Below are 19,230 nucleotides of genomic sequence, written 5' to 3'. Positions count from 1 at the left end.
TAAATGAAAAAATAAAAACATTCTAGAAATATTATATACATATGAGGTACTGGTTTGAAGTGGCAATGAGGTTATTTTCGAGTTGGGGAATGCCTTAGAGAAGTTTAAGGGCCAAGCAGCAGTACTAAGAGGTGAAAGAGACACATTTCTACAATTATGTGGATTGTCTTCTCTCTTCTCTCTATTAGTTGTGGTGGCAAAAACACTGAGGGAGACACCTAACATTTCTGTAACTGGTAGAAGTTCCCTCTAGGCCATCCTTAGTGTTGGCAGGTACCCAATTCTATAATGGCAATTCTATAAGTGCTTGCCCATCATGAAAAAACAAAATCTCTACCAATTACCACACTACAGATATCCTTTCCATATCATAGGGCTTAGGGGTAAGGAGCCCCCCATCATCTGGAAAATGCCCACAAAAAATTTTGGCCCTTCCTTTGTACCAGGGAAATCATCTAAAATTTTTTTTCCTTCATGGAATGTTTACATTACCTTACTGTAAAATTTGGGTAAAATATTTGGTCATAGGCTATAATTTCTAAACTTTTCCTGTGTCCTCTGCTGGCTTTCACATTTTGTCTGTGGGCAAAACTCCTATTCTTATGCTGACCCACAATATATTGAAATCCCAATGAGGAAAGTTGCAATCAATATAGAAGGGGTATCTGTATTGGGATTTTGTGTCATATTTTCATTTATGACTGAAAATACTACCAAACTATGATAATGAATATGATTTTGAGATCGGGCTATACAGAAAACCAAGTAATAAGCAGCATATTTCCTCTTCCTTAGGAAGCTTGAAAATAAAAGTCACAGCATAAGGCAACATAGCCCTGTTCTCGTAACTTCTCAGCAGAGGTGAAAGATCAGGATTATGGACTTGATGCATGTCTTCAGGTATTAAACTCCATGTTTATGACTGCTTGTATGAAGTGCTCCCTTTTGATCAGTTGAATGGCACAGAGAATTGAGACCCAGGCCCAGAGACAAGAGGACCTGGGTTCAAATCTGACCTCAGACAATTCCTAGCTTAGTGACCCTGGGCAAGTCATTTAACACCCACTGCCTAGCCTCTATTCCACTGCTACCTCTATTCTGCCTTAGAACTAATACCCCATATTGATGCTAAGACAGAAGGTAGGGGTTTAAAAAAAATAAATGAAGTGCTTCCTTTAATTTGAGCTAACATCACTTTTTTCATAAAAAATATTCCTGTATGACCAGAGGCTGCCTTGGAAGGGCTAAATCATTATGCTTTGCAGTCCCTGGAACCTCATACCCTCATCTTGACTGTCCCCTGACCTTTCAATCCATTTCTCTTTGTAATCAATCACCACTACACTTACACCTTTGGGAAAGGTTCAAAGCCCCATCCTGATTACTTCTAAAACACAAACTCCTTCCCAACACAATCAGAAGAGTTGTCTCCACCATCACAATGTAAACTCCAAGAGGGCAAAAATAGCCAGTACTTAACACAGTGCTTGGCATATAGCAGGAGCTCAGTAAATACTTTTTAATTAATTCATTCAAAAGATGGGAATAACGAAAGCAGGGTGGAAAAAACAAGCAAAGAAAGAATTTTGGAGTGTTGAATTTGGAGTCACAGGACCCAATTTCAAATCTCTGTCAACTTGGGCAAGTCACTTAATCTCTATAGCCTTAGTTTCCTGATTTGTAAAATGAGAGGAGGGAAAGGAAGGTAAACTAAATTAGAGGTGTCAAATAGACTGCCAACAACACTCCCAAGTGTGGCTCAAACCAGGTGAAAATGTAATTGGAAAATATTTAACAAAATAAATAAAAACACAATAAAACAAAATGTAATATTCCATTTAAAAAGTAAATCAAAATGCGGCTGAAAAGGCTAGTGTTCAGACTAGTGGCCTTTAATTCTACTTGAGTTTGATACAAATGGACTAGATGACCCTTAATATTTCTTCCACTTCTAAATCTATGATCTTATGATGATATAAATATACTGTTGGTGATGCTATGAGTTGACCCAACCATTCTGTAAGAAATATGTAATTAAGCTAAGAAAGTAAGTACAGTAGCAAAACCCTTGACCTGGAGACACAGAGATACCACTGCCAGACATATATACCATAGAAGTCAATGATAGAAAGGTGCCATGTATATATCGAAGTATTCAGAGCAGCATTTTTTCTAGTATTGAAGAACTAGACATAAATTCCTATCAACTAGGTGGTTGCTAAAAAAAACTGGGGCATATGAAGGTAACAGCATACTATTTCATAATAAATAACGAATATGAAGAATTAAGAGAACCACGGGAAAACTGCAAGGATAATCAGGAAATCCAAAGGCAATTATTACAACATAATAAAAAACAAGAAAAAATGAAACTGAATATTGTGCAATTATAAGTCCAAAGAGAGACAAGAAAATGTATTTCCCTACTTTTCTTGCAAAGGAAGACTGGTTGTGAAACACTATATATACGGTACTGTCAGACTTAGTTGATATGTGCCCACACCATACAAGCCTATTGGTTTTTCCTCATTCTCAAACTGCATATCCCATCTCAGTGCCTTTGCACAGGCATTCTCCAATGCTTGGAATGCTCTCCATCCCAACATCTTAGAATCTCTGTCTTCCTTCAAAGACCATCTGCCCATGCCTCTTTCCAGGCCTCCAGCAGCTAGTCCAATCTCTTTTAACATTACTTTTCAACTACTCTGTATTTATCTTGCATATACTGATTTATATGTGTTTTTTCCCTATTAGAACATATGATCCTCAAGGTCAGTTTTTTTCTTTTTATTTTATCATTACTACTTAGCACAGAATCTAGCATACAAAGTAAGCACTTAAGAAATACCACAGAAGGATGTGGAATTTCATCTTTTGTTCTACAATTACTACTTAATATGAATCAAAATTAGTTTGGTTAATTCAGATCATTAATATGATTTCGTTGGAGAGATCAGAACAAACCTCTCCCTTTAAACAGAACTTACACAATAATAATTTCTTTTTCTCATAGATTTTTTCTAAAAACTAGCATATTGTTTTTCTTCCACAGAATTTAAATCAAATTTTATTATCTTTTCACAGTTAATCCCTGAAGATCTCCAAACAACAGTGCATGTATTTCAAGCAATAGTCAATATAGCAAAAGTACAAAACAAAAATTAACAGATCCTTAGAATTTGTTTATAATGGAATTCTATCTACGTACTTAATTTTTATCAATAGGAAATACTAATTTCATAATCCTCCCACAAACCAGAAGTCTAAAAAGTGTGTCAACAAAGAAAAAAAATCTGTAAAACTATTCAAATAAATGTCAACCAAAAAAAACCTACCACAGAACAGGTTCATATGTTGAATTGCCAATTTGAAGGTACAAATCATAAATCTTTGGAAATATACTGCATCATTACAATTTATATAATAAAAGGCAGTATTGCACAGTGGATAAAGTTGTCCTTTAGTTCAAGTCCTGTTCTGGAAAAATAGTGGTGTATCCAAGGACAAGTAGGACACTTATTTAACCTCTCAGAGGCCCTTGGCAACTCTAAAACTTATAGGTAATTGATAGTAGTTGATAAATAAAACTGCACTGCCATCCTTGTAAGAAATTTCAAAATCCTGAGCTGCCTACTCTAATGACATCACAAGTCTGGACAAAAAAGAAAAAGAAAAATTATATACAGACTCACATTTATATCTCGTTTTACAAGTCAGAACACCAAGAAGCTGTTTCAGGGTATAGAACAGCACTTAACTTTCAGTCCCAAGGCACAAACTCCAGCCTTGGCTGTGCTAGTCTAGTCTTGTGTTTGGGGCGTTACTAAGGGATCTGAGCTTTAATTTCCTCATATGAAAAATGGGGATGATACAACGTCTACACATATATAAAATATTATTATTAAAGTCTTAATTCCAATATTGGTCCTAGCTTTTTCCAAGTAACACTGCTACTCCCTGCCTGCACTAAATGCTCTACTTTTCTTTAGTAAAAAGTATTGCCTAAATCTAACCATTTTTTAGCAGTTTGATTGCTGAATCAAAAATTTTTTACTAAATATGTCGGACCTTAAAATCAAGTAATGGAGCCCCAAACACATTCTCGGGTAAAAAGCAATATCATCACATTAAATATCAAGATAAACATCTTGAGCATAGAGAGAGCAATGTTTTCAACCCGTAGTCTAAAATTTAGATTTAAAATTAATAGTTAAAACCGCACACAACGCATATATTTCTACTTATTCTTAGTTATGACTGTTTTGTAATATTAGTTAAAATAGAGGCAACATATAATTTTATCGGAGAGAGGTGTGGCATGAATAAGGGTGACAACTTTATAACAGCTCTTTTTCAGGCAAACAAGTCAGCTTTGTTAGACTGTTTATTTCTATAGATGAACCAAGACATTAAAGTTTAAAATGCACAAAATATGGAAAACAATCGACGGCCAGGAAGCTAATGGGGGGGGGGGGGAGAAGTTACTGGGTTCCTAGCTCCCTAAGCAAAGTCTATGGGGTGGTAGTGGTCTAACCAAATGGTGGTAAAGATCTTCCCCAAAAGGTACCAGAGCTAAGACCCCGCCCCACCCCCGAGATTTCATTCAATTTAAATTTTATACACTTTTTCAGAAAGAAAACCAGCACCTCCTAACCTTGCTTTTCAGTACTTAAAATTTTAATTCCTCAGAGCGTCCCCTTTTCATGCACCCGAACAAACTCTATATCTAACAGGAGACCCAATCTCCTCCAACTTTCAGAAAAAGGGGCCTGGGTGGGAGAAGCGACCAGGAGCATAAAGAAAAGAAAAAGGTTCCGGAATCCCCGCGCCCCCACCTCTGAGCTCTCACCTCTTCCCAAAAGCGCTCCTACTAGAGCAGTACTCCCAACAGCCAAACAAGAGACTGGGGGAAAAAGTGAAGCGGTCACCATAGGAACTGGCCTTGGCCCCGGCTGCCAGAAGCCCGAAACAGGAGCCTCCCCTCGGACCTCCTCCTTTCCTTCCTCCCGCCCTGCCCCCTACTCTCTCCTCCCCAAGTCCTGAGCAAGAGAGGTAAGGGGGGTTGGGAGTAGGGGTAGAAGGAAGGCCACTTGGTTTCTTCTCATCCTCATTCCCTCTCGGGTCAGAACTCGAAACCTCGGCCCAGCTAATCCCCGCAGGCCGCGGCGCAGGCCAAGCCCTTTACCCCTTCCAATTCCTCCTCTTTTTTTTCTTCTTCCTCCTCCTCCTCCTCCTCGCCCTCCCCAACATCCAACTCAACCAGGTCCCTACCAGCGGGCGAAGAGGAAAGGGGAAGAAGGGAAAAAGGAGGCAGGACGGAGGACAGGGCGGGAAGGAGGCGGCGCTAACCGCCCGACCGAGCTAGACTCCGCCCACACGCCTCTGTACCTGCGGGGGGCTCTTCCTCCTCCTCGGCCGCGGTAGGTGCCCTCGCTCCGTCTCACTCCCGCGGCCCGCGTGCACTCGACGGGGGTCGATCCTCTAGCGCTCGTACGCCTACTTACTAAGAGGCACGCTGTCAGCCACGCACACACACCAAGCGACGTATACCTGCTCACCCGCCCTCCAACGAGCTTGCTCCCTCGATCCCCTAGTCACTCTTTCCCTTGGCACCGCTAGTGCGCGTGCCCGCGCTTCCTCCTTCGCTCCAGCACCCCCCATTCAGCTTCCCTGCTGTAGTTCTACAGCTGCCCCCTCCCTCCTTCCCGACTCCAGCATCTGGTCTCCTAGTAACCAGACACGCGCCCTTTTCCTCACTTCACTAGGCTTCTTCACCTGCCACGGTAGGCTCCCTCGGGTTCGTCACCTCACCTGAGAAGAACGCGCATGCGCGCCCTGATAATTTCTACTCCCCGGTCTACGCCCCTTGGAACACCCGCTGTATTTGTCCTTTCCAGGTCAATTGTGGCCACTTTGGCTTGATTCTTTATTTCTCCCGCGCTCTGGGGCAGTGATTGTTTTTAAATCTACAAGACACTAATCTAGAGAGTAGGTTTCGTCCGTTATTCCTCCTGGTGGACATCGGTGGACATTCTTTTTTCGGCCCCAGCCTGGCTCCTGCTGAGCGCTACGGAACCTCTTGAGGTTTCCAGCCGTGGCTCCTGCGGGATCCTAAGGAGCCGACAGTCTAGACCCTAGAAACACCCCGGGGAGTGCGCCCGGCTGTCGTGATTCAAAAGCTGCTATCTTTTCTTCTGTTCCGCTCCTTCGCCGAAGAACTCATGTCCTTCCCAAACCCTGAAATCCAGTGGGACCAAGATCAATTCAGAGACGCCCGGGGTGGGAGGCTGTCCGAGCCAAGAGCGAAAGTTTAGGTTTCTGCTATTTCTCCTCCAATTTCCCTGTGGCTGGAACACAGAGGACTGCAGAAAACTTAATCTCTTTTCCATCCTCGTTTCTTGAATGCAGTACCTGTATGTGAACGGAAAATGCTGACCCTTTCTTTTTTTTTTAAGCGGGGTGGAGGAGAATGTCTTGATCTCTTGTTACAGACTGCTAGAGGAAAAAAAAGACATCTGTGCTTTCCTTGTTTTAATATCTAGTAATTATGCCTTCTCTCAATCCAGTCTATTATAGTGGTAGCTTTGGCACTGTGGAAACTGATTCGCATGTTAATTGATTATCTTAAATGGCAAAAGTAATCCTTTGCGGAGAGAAAGAAGACAAGGTTGGCCTATTTGCCTTCCAAAGAATGATCTGGGGAAGTAAATGCGTTACTTCTTAAGTAACAGAAACAATATTTGAATCATCGTGGTTCCTCTCCCCTATCCTTTTTTCTTTTTCTTTTCGTTTCTCTTTCTTTTTTCTTTTCTTTTCTTTTTTTTTTTACAGCTGGGATGATGTCTAAGTTTTCTTCGGAGTGTATGTTGAAACAACTCAAAACTTCCTATTTTAAAAATCAGGTCACATCTCGAAGAGACTGATAATTCGTATTTTAGAAAGGTGGGTAATGATTTTTATGGCAGGTTTTACAACTGGATATGAACATCTTTTCTGTAGGATGTTTCTAAAGAAGTGCTTATTATAATATAGATGCTTCATATATTTTCAACTTAATTCAAAATTTTTCAGTTTCTCCATAATCTTATTGAATATGTGTTATATATGTATTATGTATGTATGTGTAATTTTTTTTCTTAGTCTTTTTTTCCCCAGTGTAACCCAGGTCATCATGGACATACCCCAGATCTTCTGAACTGGGGCTTGCCAGTTCAGATGGATTTGTCTCTTTGGGGAAAAACCTTAGTCCAACAGATAGGGGTCTTCCCCCATTACTATTATGTTTTGTTTTTATACTTGTCATTTCACCTTAACTTCCTACTCATAGAATCCTTCCTTGTAACAATGAAAAACATTTAAACAAAAATGTCAACACAGCCAACTGAATATGATGCCATATGAGTGTATTATCACTTCACAACATGAGTCCCCACCTCTCTACTGAGGGAGAGAAATATATTTTGTTATTGGTTCTCCGGAGAGATTGTTCATTAAGATCAGCAGTCTGAAAGTTTTAATATTGTCATTTACATTATTGCAGTCATTGGATATATTCTCTTAGAACTACTTTAGTTGCTTTGTATCACTTTGTACAATTTTCCTCATGGTTCTGAGTTTCTCATAGTTCTTGTTCCTCTGATATAATACAGTATTACATTTACTTTCATACACCACAATGTATTCAGCCAGACCTAGTTTGTTTCTTATTGTTTTCTACCAAAAACAGTGCTTCTATGAATGTTCTGTTATAGGAATTTTCTTTTCATCATTACTCTCTAGTTATGTGCTCAGTAAATATAGCATGATTAGAGTAGAATTCTGAAAGTATAGCATTTATTAAGCATCTACTAAGTTCCTGAAACTGTGCTTAAGGGCTGTGGATATAAAGAAGAATAAAAACTGTCCCTGCCCTCAAAGAGGACGAAATGTGGGAAATAACAGGCAAACTGTATGTAAATATGCATGGGATAATTGGAAATAATCCCAGAGGAAAAGTACTAACATTAAGGACTGGAAAAGGCTTTTTGCAATAGACTTTATAGAAAACTTGAAAGCCAGGGAATTCAAGAGGCTGAAATGAGAAGGGAGAGATTTCCGGGCACTGGGGAAAGCCAGCAAAAATGATCAGAAGAGAGATAAGAACTGGGATGTCCTGGAACCAGTTTATAGTAGCCAATTTTAAAATTTTCAATGTAAGCATTTACACCTTGGAAATCCAAATGTTACAAATCAAAGCTTGATTGTTTTGTTGACTGTATACACTTAAATAGTGGGGAAATGTTAATAATGCAGATTAAACTCCCCCCCCCCCACCTCCCCTGCCAAAGTCAATTCTTTTTTTTTTTTAATTAAATTTAATTTTTTTAATTTTAAACATTATTTTATTTGGTCATTTCCAAACATTATTCACTGGAAACAAAGATAATTTTCTTTTCCTCCCCCCCCCCCCCCCCCCCCCCCCCCCCCCCCGCCTTTCCCTCTCCCATAGCCGATGCATGATTCCACTGGTTATCCCATGTGTTCTTGACTCGAACCCATTTCCCTGTTGTTGGAATTTGCATTATAGTGTTCATTTAGAGTCTCTCCTCAGTCTTATCTCCTCCAATCCTGTAGTCAAGCAGTTGCTTTTCATCGGTGTTTTTACTCCCACAGTTTATCCTCTGCTTGTGGGTAGTATTTTTTAGATCCCTGCAGATTGTTCAGGGACATTACATTGATACTAATGGAGACGTCCATCACCTTCGATTGTACCACAATGTATCAGTCTCTGTGTACAATGTTTTCCTGGTTCTGCTCCTTTCGCTCTGCATCACTTCCTGGAGGTTGTTCCAGTCTCCATGGAATTCCTCCACTTTATTATTCCTTTTGGCACAATAGTATTCCATCACCAACATATACCACAATTTGTTCAGCCATTCCCCAATTGAAGGGCATCCCCTCATTTTCCAATTTTTGGCCACCACAAAGAGCGCAGCTATGAATATTCTTGTACAAGTCTTTTTGTCCATTATCTCTTTGGGGTACAGACCCAGCAGTGCTATGGCTGGATCAAAGGGCAGACAGTCTTTTAGTGCCCTTTGGGCATAGTTCCAAATTGCCCTCCAGAATGGTTGGATCAATTCACAACTCCACCAGCAATGAATTAATGTCCCCACTTTGCCACATCCCCTCCAGCATTCATTACTTTCCTTTGCTACCATGTTAGCCAATCTGCTAGGTGTGAGGTGATACCTCAGAGTTGTTTTGATTTGCTTCTCTCTGATTATAAGAGATGTAGAGCACTTTTTCATGTGCTTATTAATAGTTTTGATTTCTTTGGCTGAGAACTGCCTGTTCATGTCCCTTGCCCATCTGTCAATTGGAGAATGGCTTGATTTTTTGTACAATTGATTTAGTTCCTTGTAAATTTGAGTAATTAAACCTTTGTTGGAGGTTTTTATGAAGATTGTTTCCCAATTTGTTGCTACCCTTCTGATTTTAGTTACATTGGTTTTGTTTGTACAAAAGCTTTTTAATTTGATGTATTCCAGATTATTTATTTTGCATTTTGTAACTCTTTCTAAGTATTGCTTGGTTTTGAAGTCTTTCCCTTCCCAAAGGTCTGACGTGTATACTATTCTGTGTTTGCCTAATTTTCTTATAGTTTCCTTCTTTATGTTCAAGTCATTCACCCATTTTGAATTTATCTTGGTGTAGGGTGTGAGGTGTTGATCTAAACCTAATCTTTCCCACACTGTCCTCCAATTTTCCCAGCAGTTTTTATGAAATAGTGGATTTTTGTCCCAAAAGCTGGAATCTTTGGGTTTGTCATATACTGCCTTGCTGAGGTCGCTTGCCCCCAGTCTATTCCACTGATCCTCCTTTCTGTCTCTTAGCCAGTACCAGATTGTTTTGGTGATCGTTGCTTTATAATATAGTCTAAGATCTGGGACTGCAAGGCCCCCTTCCTTTGTATTTTTTTTTCATTATTTCCCTGGATATCCTTGATCTTTTGTTCTTCCAAATGAACTTGGTTATGGTTTTTTCTAAATCAGTAAAAAAATTTTTTGGAAGTTCCATGGGTATGGCACTAAATAGTCCAAATGAGTCCAAAGTCAATTCTTTTTTTTTTTTAAATATATTTTATTTGATCATTTCCAAGCATTATTCGTTAAAGACATAGATCATTTTCTTTTCCTCCCCCCACCCCCCATAGCCGACGCGTAAGTCCACTGGGCATTAGATGTTTTCTTGATTTGAACCCATTGCTTTGTTGTTAGTACCAAAGTCAATTCTTAAAACATTTATCAGCACACTTTTTGATGTGAGGGGTAACCCCAGTCCCTGTCCCTGGATTGCATCAACAAATTCAATTAAAAGATTGTAAGCTTCCTGAGGCTAGGAATTGTTTTTATTTTGTCATATTCCTATTGCCTACCAAAAGTGCTGATGCTTGTAGAAGCTTAATATTTGTCAAATTGAATAATTCCATTAATAGTGTGGTAGTGTTCCAAGTTTTCTCACTGCCATCCCTATGATATCTATCTGCTTTTTATATTCTATGTCAAGTTGATAAGTGGAAGGTGAAAACTTAGCAGTTTCATTTCTCTTATCATTTGGAGCATTTTTTTCATATGATTGTTAGTCATTTGCATTTCTTCCACTAAAAACTGTTCATGTACTTTGACTTTTAGCTTATTCTCTATTTATCTTAAACATTTTATAAAATGTAGATATTTGATGCAAAGATTTTTCAAATTGATAACTTCTCTTCTTAGACTAACTGCATTAGTTTTTTCATGCAAAAGTTTGTACTTAATTTTACATGTGATCATGCCTATTTTGTAGCATTTAATAATTCAAAATATTTATTTGGCAACCAATAAATATTAAATGGTTGTTAGGTAACAGCCCTGTTTTTGTTATTTTTCAGATAAGGGGTCAGTGATACAAATGAGCATTTCCTGGTGAAATATAAATATAGCTAATTAGACTATGAAAGTATCAAAGAAAAATATTATTACTGTACTCTATGTTTTGATATAAAATTGCCAGAAACATCTTTTTTAAATTAATTTAACATTATTTTAAATCAAAGCATTCCTTAGAGAAATATCCAAACGGGCATAGACCTAACTAGGAGAGATTTATCAACTTTAACTTTTCTAAAATTCTATTCAGTTCTTTAACTTCTTTCTTATTTATTTTTGGGTTTTATTTATCTAGATTTGAAAGAGATACATTGAAGTCCCCACCATTATAACTTTTACTATCAATTTCTCCCTGTCCAGAGACATCTAATAAATAATTAAATAAATAAATTATTCTAAGTTACTTTTGGACAAATTTTGAGAGAAAAAAGTTATAATATATTAAAGGATAGTTTGGGTTGGTATTTCAGAACAAGAATCATTTAATCTTCAATTAAAACTATCATTTCCTTCTTTGACTACTCCCCTCAAGGAAGAATGGGGGAAGTTATCTCACATAAAATAGGTGTACAAGGAAAAGTTTTTACAAAAGAGGGAAAATTGGTGAAACTAGGCAACACTTGAATCTCATTCATCTGATTTGTTTAAAGAGGGAACAACACATGTATGTACACATTTGGGTATAGAAATTTATCTTGACAAGGAAGTAGGATGGGTAGGGGCTAAAAGAAAGTGGGGAGTGGTAGGAGGGAGAATAGATTAAAGAAGACAATAGCAAAGTTTGGAAGAGGAGAGGGCTTGGGGGAAAGATAATAAGTTCAGTTTTAGACATTTTAAGTTTAAAATGTCTACTGGTTATCTAACTTGAAATGACTAATAGATTATATGGAGTTACTGGAAAATAATGAATAGGGGTATATGACTGGGGGTGGCATGATCAGGTTTGCACTTTCAGAAAATCATGTTGGTGGCCAGGTGGAAGATGTATTAGAGTAGAGAGAAACCTGCCACAGGAAAACCAAATAGGAAGCTATTATAATACTATGGACACAAACTGATGAGGATAGTTTCTATGAATTCACAGAAAGGAGTAGAAATGCTGTGAAGAAAGAATCAAAATATGGCAACTGATTGGACCTGTGAGAGGAGTAAGAGTGAGGAAATGTGGTTGTGAACCTGAGTGACTAGAAGAAAGGGGATCCCCTTGACAAGAATAGAGAAGTTTAGACCAAGTGTAGGTTTGGGAAGAAAGTAGCTTATCCTATGCAACTAATCCAAAACAAAAATGGTGGGCTCTCATTCACTGACCAGTCTGATCAGCTGGCCACTAGGGGATCTGGGACTTGGGCTGATGTTTTCCTCTGAAGGTACTGTCATGGTTGTTGTAGTAGTGGTTAGAATAGAATGACCCTCAAGGAGTCATAAAGACTAGGGTATAGTTGGGGGAAGGGAAATAATAATAACTAATAGCTTTAATTTGCATTTCTTTAATAATGATTTGGAACTTTTTTTCATTTGACTATATATAGCTTTAATTTCTTCATACCCAAACTGCCCATTCATATCCTTTAATCCTTTATCAATTGGGGAATTGATATAATTGATATATATCTTATAAGTATGACAAAGTTCTCTATATATTTGAGATATAAGACTTTGATACAAGAAACTGTCTATAAAATGTTTTTTCCCACTTTCCTGCTTTCTTTTCAACCTTGGTCATGTTCTTTTATTTGTACAAAACCTTTTTAATTTTAATCAAAATTATCCATTTTATATTTCACAGTGCTCTCTTGTTTATTCTTCTATCCATAAAAATTGAAAGTTTCCTTGTTGTTGTTTTTAAACCCCCACCTTCTGTCTTAGAGCCAATACTGTGTATTGGCTCCAAGGCAGAAGAGTGATAAGGGCTAGGCAATAGGGATCAAGTGACTTGTCCAGGGTCACACAGCTAGGTAGTGTCTGAGGCCACATTTGAACCTAGGACCTCCCCTCTCCAGGCCTGGCTCTCAATCCACTGAGCTACCCAGCTGCCCCTTCCATGTTCTTCTAATTTGCTTATGATATAATCCTTTATATCTAGGACTGTATCCATTTTGATCTTGTCTTGGTAAGTTATAGAAGATATTGATCTGTACCTAATTTCCACCAGACAGCTTTCCAGTTTTCCCAATAATTTTACCAAATAGTAAATTCTTATCCCAAAAACTTGAATCTACATTTATCAAACACGGTTGCTATAATCATTTACTGCTATGTATTATATGTCTACTCTCTTCCTTTGATCCACCTCTTTCTTAGGAAGTACCAGATAGTTTTGATAATTACCATCTTATTATATATTCTACATAATATATAACACATATTATGTACATTATGATATACTTTAAGATCTGATCCTGTTAGACTTCCTTTCTTTTTTTATTAATTTCTTTCATATTCTTGACCTTTTATTCTTCCAAATGAATTTTGTTATTTTTTTCCATATTAGTAAGATAGTTTTTTGATGATTTAATTGGAATGACATTAAGTAGATTAGTTTAGTTAGAATTGTCATTTTTATTATATTGGCTCTTCCCACTAGAATAATTAATATTTCTCCAGTTATTTAAATATGACTTTATTTGTATAAAAATGTTTTATAATTCTGTTCATGTAGTTCCTGGATTTGTCTTGGCAGCTATAGCCCCAATATTTTATGCTGTCTGGGTTATTTTAAATTAGATATCTCTTACTATCTCTTCTTGCAGGACTTTGTTGGTGGTATATAGAAATGCTGATGGTTTATGTGGGTTTATTTATCCTGTTACTTTGCTAAGATTTTTAATTGTTTCAATTAGCTTTTTAAATTGAATCTGGGATTTTCCAAGTACATCATCATATCATCTGCCACAAAAAAAGAGATAGTTTTATTATCTCATTCATCATTCTGATAGCTTCAGTTTATGTTTCTTCTCTTAATCGTTATTGTTAGCAATTCTAATACAATATTGAATAATACTGGTGATAATGGGCATCCTTGTTTCATTCCTGATCTGATTGAGAAAGCTATTTATTTCTTGTAAGTAAAAAGATGTCAGAAAGCAGAACCAGAATTAACTTAAAATTTTAATAGCTTGTGTCAAGTATTATACTATTTTTATGACAAGGGGGAATTTTTTTAAAGCTAAGTGCCTAACAGAGGGAAAGTCAAATTTCAAAACTTTAACAAAATACATGCCACCTATATAATATTTCTGGGACTGTTAATATATCTATAAAATGACTATACTGGACTAGATTATTTCCAACATCTTTTCCATTTCTTAACCTATAATCCCTTGAAAATAAATATTTCACAAATCACAAATCTGTCCAAATTTTGTTTGATTCAGATCTAAATTTATCAATCTATAAATAATTATTAAGCTCATATTATGTGCTGGACATTATACAGTACTCAGAATCCTATTCTTTTATGGTTAAAATGCCATAAAACTACTCTTCAATAAATGTAAACATTGATTTGATGAGGTGATACAATGTTTGAAGCTTTTTTCATAACTTCACTTATGTGGAGAACTCTACCTGGTCTGTTTCTGCATTCCTGAGGTTCTGGGGATGTACCTGACTTTTCTAGTTGAGACTCATAACATTTGTCAAGGATAGGACATGAACCCAAGTATTTCTTATTCCAAGGTCTCTTGCTATCCAATGGGCAAGGATGACATTGTCAGTTTTTTTAATAGGTCTATATAAAATTCTCTTTCTTCTCCATTCATTCTTATTTTATTCACAGATTTTAAAATAGTCATAGGAAGGGTTTTCATATTTGTGATGAATTTTAATGTAATCTCTTAAGAACTTCAGCTGTTTGAAATAAACTTTTAACATCAGTTATGTGTAGCTTGTCATTTTCCCAAAGTCCTAGGCATATTATAAGAAATATTGAATATTTTAGTAGACATTATTTAAGAAGAAACTTCTAGAATACCAAACAAATTATGTTGAAAGTGATTCTTTAGTTCAACCCAGAAATAGTGTCTGTAAAGATTGTTTTTTAAATATTTATGATCAGGTAAATTGTACCCAAGGAGTTACCTCCCTGACGTTTTAACTCACTGAGGAATTCTAAAGTGACTTTAGTGATTTATTTTTGTTCTTTGGTGTAATGGCTTAAAATGGACTTAATCTTAGTTGGTCTCAATGTTTTGAAAATACTGAATATTAATTCTAATATTCTCTTTTATTTATAGTATCCATCTTCTCATCAACATATTTAGAAAAATAGGTTTTTCAAGGCTAAAGTCTTACTTGAAATTTTTGAAAAATAGGAGCAATTAGGTAGCACAATGGATTGAGAGCCATGCCAGGGGTCAGGAGGAACTGGATTCAAATTTAGCCCCAGATACTTCCTAGCTGTGTTATCCTCAGCAAGTTACTTAACCCCCATTGCCTAGTCCTTTCTACTCTTCTGTCCAAAAAGAAAGAAAAAGATTTCAAAAATAGTTGCATATCATTTCTGCATGAAATAAGATTAGAATATTAAGATATGATGTAACTTATTTACCATACTATAAATTCATTGAGTACAGGAATCGCTGTTTGTATACTGCATAAAATTTAGTACACTGTTTTCCATATAGTAATTGCTCAATAAATATCTTTTGAATGAATAAAGGATTTTATAATAAGAATCAATGCCCATCAGGATTATAAAGTGTGCCATCTTGCTACTTTCTGAAGTGACTTGAGATTAACAGTTGGTGGTTTGTGTGCATTAAATAAAACAAAGAAAAAACCTTTGAGAAGAATTCATGAAACCTGAGTCAAGATGGCAAATAGGAACATCCATACAGCTGAACTTTTCCCAAAAGTCCCCTCCAAAATGCTTTAAAATAACACCTTAAATGTAATTTTGGAGCAGCAGAGCCAACATAAGACTGAGGTGAGGCATTTTTCCAGCATAAGAAAACTTGGGAAGTCAGCCAGAGAAGTCTGTGACACTGGGGTGGAATCATGTCTGGAAACAATAAACATTATGTGGTAACAGCAGCCATAACAGCAACAGCACCTTCAGGAGCTCTCAACTCAAACAGTAAGGGAGTCAGACAATTGGTCAGAAAGAGTTTACAGGAAGTGCTTTGCTGGCACTAGGTACAGCTGTCACTGATTGGCAACTTTTTCCCAAAAAGGTTCTAGATTGCAGTGCCAAGGCAAAGTGGAGTGCTGGGGGTTGGTCACAAGAGCAAATTCCCCAATTACAATTCTAAAGCAAAGAGAAACTATAATGTTTGAGGCTGCAGGTAACTAGGGGCCCTTCCTAGGTAAAGACCAGAACACAGATGAGAAGAGCAATTGATTATACCAGTTCCATCATGTCACTACCCTGGAACCCCTAAAAACTTGCAGAATACCAGAACCATCTCTAAAAACAGCAGCTTCAAAAAGCCTGAAGCTTGAGATAGTGCCTCCCAGCACTCAGGTGAGTGGAACCCAACTTTAACATAACATTCAAAGTCAAGAAAGAGACTGGAAAAATGAGCAAACAGAAAAAGATATGAAAAAATATTGAAGAAAATAACATCTTAAAAATGGAATTGGCTTAATAGTAAAAAAGATTTTTACAAAAATTAACTGAAGTACAAAGGACTCCTTAAAAATTAGAATTGGCCAAATGGAAAAAGAGATACAAAATCTCATTGAAGAAAATAATTTCTTAAAAATTAGAATCGGACAAGTGGAAACTAAGACTCCATGAGACATCAAGAAACAATAAAACAAAATCAAAAGAATGAAAAAAAGTAGAAAATGTGAACTATCCTCTAGAAAAACACTTGACCTGAGAAATATACCAAAGAGATAATTTAAGAATTATTAAACTACCTGAAACTGTTAAGGAAAACTACTTTGATTTTACTAAATGGAAACTGAAAAAATCTACCAATCACCACCTGAAAGATTCCAAAATGAAAACTCATAGAGAAATAATAGCCAAATTCCAGAGTTCCCAAGTCAAAGAGAAAATATTTCAAGCAGACAGGAAAAAAAAAATTCAAATATCATGGAGCCGCGGTCAAGATCACACAAGATTTAAATTCTACACTTAAAAAGTTGAAGGATTCTGGAAGGCAAAGGATCTAGGATTACAACCAATAATAATCTAACCAGCAAAACTGAGGGCAATCCTTCATGGGGGGTGGGGTTGGGGGAAATGGATATTCAAAGGAAGAGAGGACTTTCAGGCATTACTGAGGAAAAGACTAGAGCTGAATAAAAACATTCAGGGGGCAACAGGGTGGCTCAGTGGATTGAGAGCCAGGCCCAGAGACAGGAGGTCCTGGGTTCAAATCTGGCCTCAGACACTTCCTAGTTGTGTCATCCCGGGCAAGACACAACCCCCATTGCCTACCCCTTACCACTCTTCTGCCTTAGAATCAATTGATTCTAAGGCAGAAGGTAAGGGTTTAAAAAAAAATTTTTTTTAACTGACATTCAAACACAAGATTTTAAGGAAGTATTAAAAAGGGATTCAATAAAGCTAAATTGTTTACTTTCCCTACATTCCTGTATGGGAAGATGATACACATAATTCCTAAGAACTTTATATTATTATGACAGTTAAAAGGAGTTTACACAGACATGGGGCATGCATGTGAGTAAATTATGTTGGAATGGTCTCCAAAAAAATGAAGGAGTAAGAAAAGGATGCACTAGTTAGAATGGGGAAAGGAGAGATCGAGTGAAAAAAACTTTCTTAGATAAAAGGGATTGCAAGGAAGAGCTTTTTACAATGGAGAGGGAAATGGAGTGCACAATGCTTGAACCTCATTTATTAGAACTCGCTCAAAGAGGGAAGAATGGATATCTCAGTGTGTGTTTGTGTACATAAACATACACACTTACACAAACACACACTCATTTGTGTATAGAAATGTAATTTACTCCCAAGAAGGAAATGGGAAGGGAAAAGGATGAAAAGAAAGGTGATGGAGGGATAATAAGGAAGGCAGTAGTTTAAATTGAAACAGACTTTTGAAGAGAGAAATGACAAAAAAAAAAGAGTGGAAGAAACAGAAGAAAATAGGATAGAGGAAAATGCATAATTAGTCATCATAATTGTGAATATGAAAGGGATGAGCTCACCCATAAAACAGAAGTGGATAGCAGAATGGATTAGAAATAAAAATCCAACAATATGTTACAAGAGACACACTTGAAGCAGAAAGGCACATCCACAAGTTAAACTAAAGGCCTAGAGCAGAATCTAATATGCTTCAGGTGAAGTAAAAGCAAAAATTGACCTAATTAAAGAGATAAGCAGGGGAAAAACTACATTGTGCTAAAAGGCACCATAAACAATGAAGTAATTAATATAAAAGAAATGTATAGCAAATTTCTCTGATAAAGACATTATTTCTTAAATATCTCAAAAAGCATTTCTCAAAAAAACAATCAAATTTATGAGAATAAGTCATTCCCCAATTGATAAATAGACAAAAAAAGGATGTAAACAGTTTTCAGAAGAAGAAATCAAAGCTGTTTGTAGTCATATTTTTTAAATACTCAATCATTTTTTATTAGAGATAGGCAAATTAAAACAACTCTTAGATCTCAGAAATGACAAATGCTGGAGGGGATGAGGGAAAAATAGGTGCGCTAATAAACTGCTGGTGGAATAATAAATTGTTCCAACCATTCTGGAGAACAATTTGTAACTCTACTCAAGTGGCTATAAAATTGCCTTCCTTCTTAACTGGGCAATACCATTGCTAGGTCTATAGATCTCAAAGAGATGAAAGAAAAAAAGGAAATATGGGGAGAACACATTAGTAGCAGCTCTTTTGAGGTAGCAAAGTACTGGAAATGAAGGGAAAAGTTATGGCATACAATTGTGATAGAGTACTATTGTACTATAAGAAATAATATGGGGTGGGGGGCAGCAGGGTGGCTCAGTGGATTGAGAGTCCAGCCTAGAGACAGGAGGTCTTGGGTTCAAATGTGGCCTGAGACACTTCCCAGCAGTGTGACCTTGGTTCCAAGGTAGAAGGTAAAGGTTGTTGTTTTTTTTTAATGACCCAACTTTCTTATCTTTATTTATTTTTATTTAAACATTATTTTATTTGGTCGTTTTCATACATTATTCACTGGAAACAAAGATCATTTTCTTTTCCTCCTCCCCCCCCCCTTTCCCTCTCCCATAGCCGACGCATGATTCCACTGGTTATCACATGTGTTCTTGACTCGAACCCATTTCCCTGTTGTTGGAATTGTTTTTTTTTAAATGGTATGAGTGGAGGAGAGGGTGATTTCAGAAAAACATGGCAAAAACTATATGAAC

The 19,230-nt window shown here is 36.9% G+C and overlaps 1 protein-coding gene across 20 annotated transcripts in view; it reads right to left on the bottom strand.

The window, feature by feature from the left end:
* The window catches only part of TSGA10 (testis specific 10), a 121,740-nt gene extending 116,183 nt beyond the window's left edge, over positions 1 to 5,557 (bottom strand). For 3 of the 20 annotated variants that reach the window (XR_471242.3, XM_016424848.2, XM_016424852.2), the window contains exon 1: positions 5,389 to 5,529. The gene's annotated coding sequence lies outside the window, so the exon portion shown is untranslated. Of the gene's footprint in view, positions 1 to 4,849; positions 5,336 to 5,388 lie in introns of those variants that run through there. The other 17 variants (XM_016424854.2, XM_056808663.1, XM_056808660.1 and 14 more) reach the window with 12 other exon arrangements.
* Between the last annotated feature and the right edge of the window lie 13,673 nt (positions 5,558 to 19,230).

Source organism: Monodelphis domestica, chromosome 8 (genome assembly GCF_027887165.1).
Source record: "Monodelphis domestica isolate mMonDom1 chromosome 8, mMonDom1.pri, whole genome shotgun sequence".
Classification (NCBI taxonomy): Eukaryota; Metazoa; Chordata; class Mammalia; order Didelphimorphia; family Didelphidae; genus Monodelphis; species Monodelphis domestica.
The sequence above is the reverse complement of the archived record's forward strand: the minus strand, read 5'-3'. Positions and strand labels throughout refer to the sequence as shown.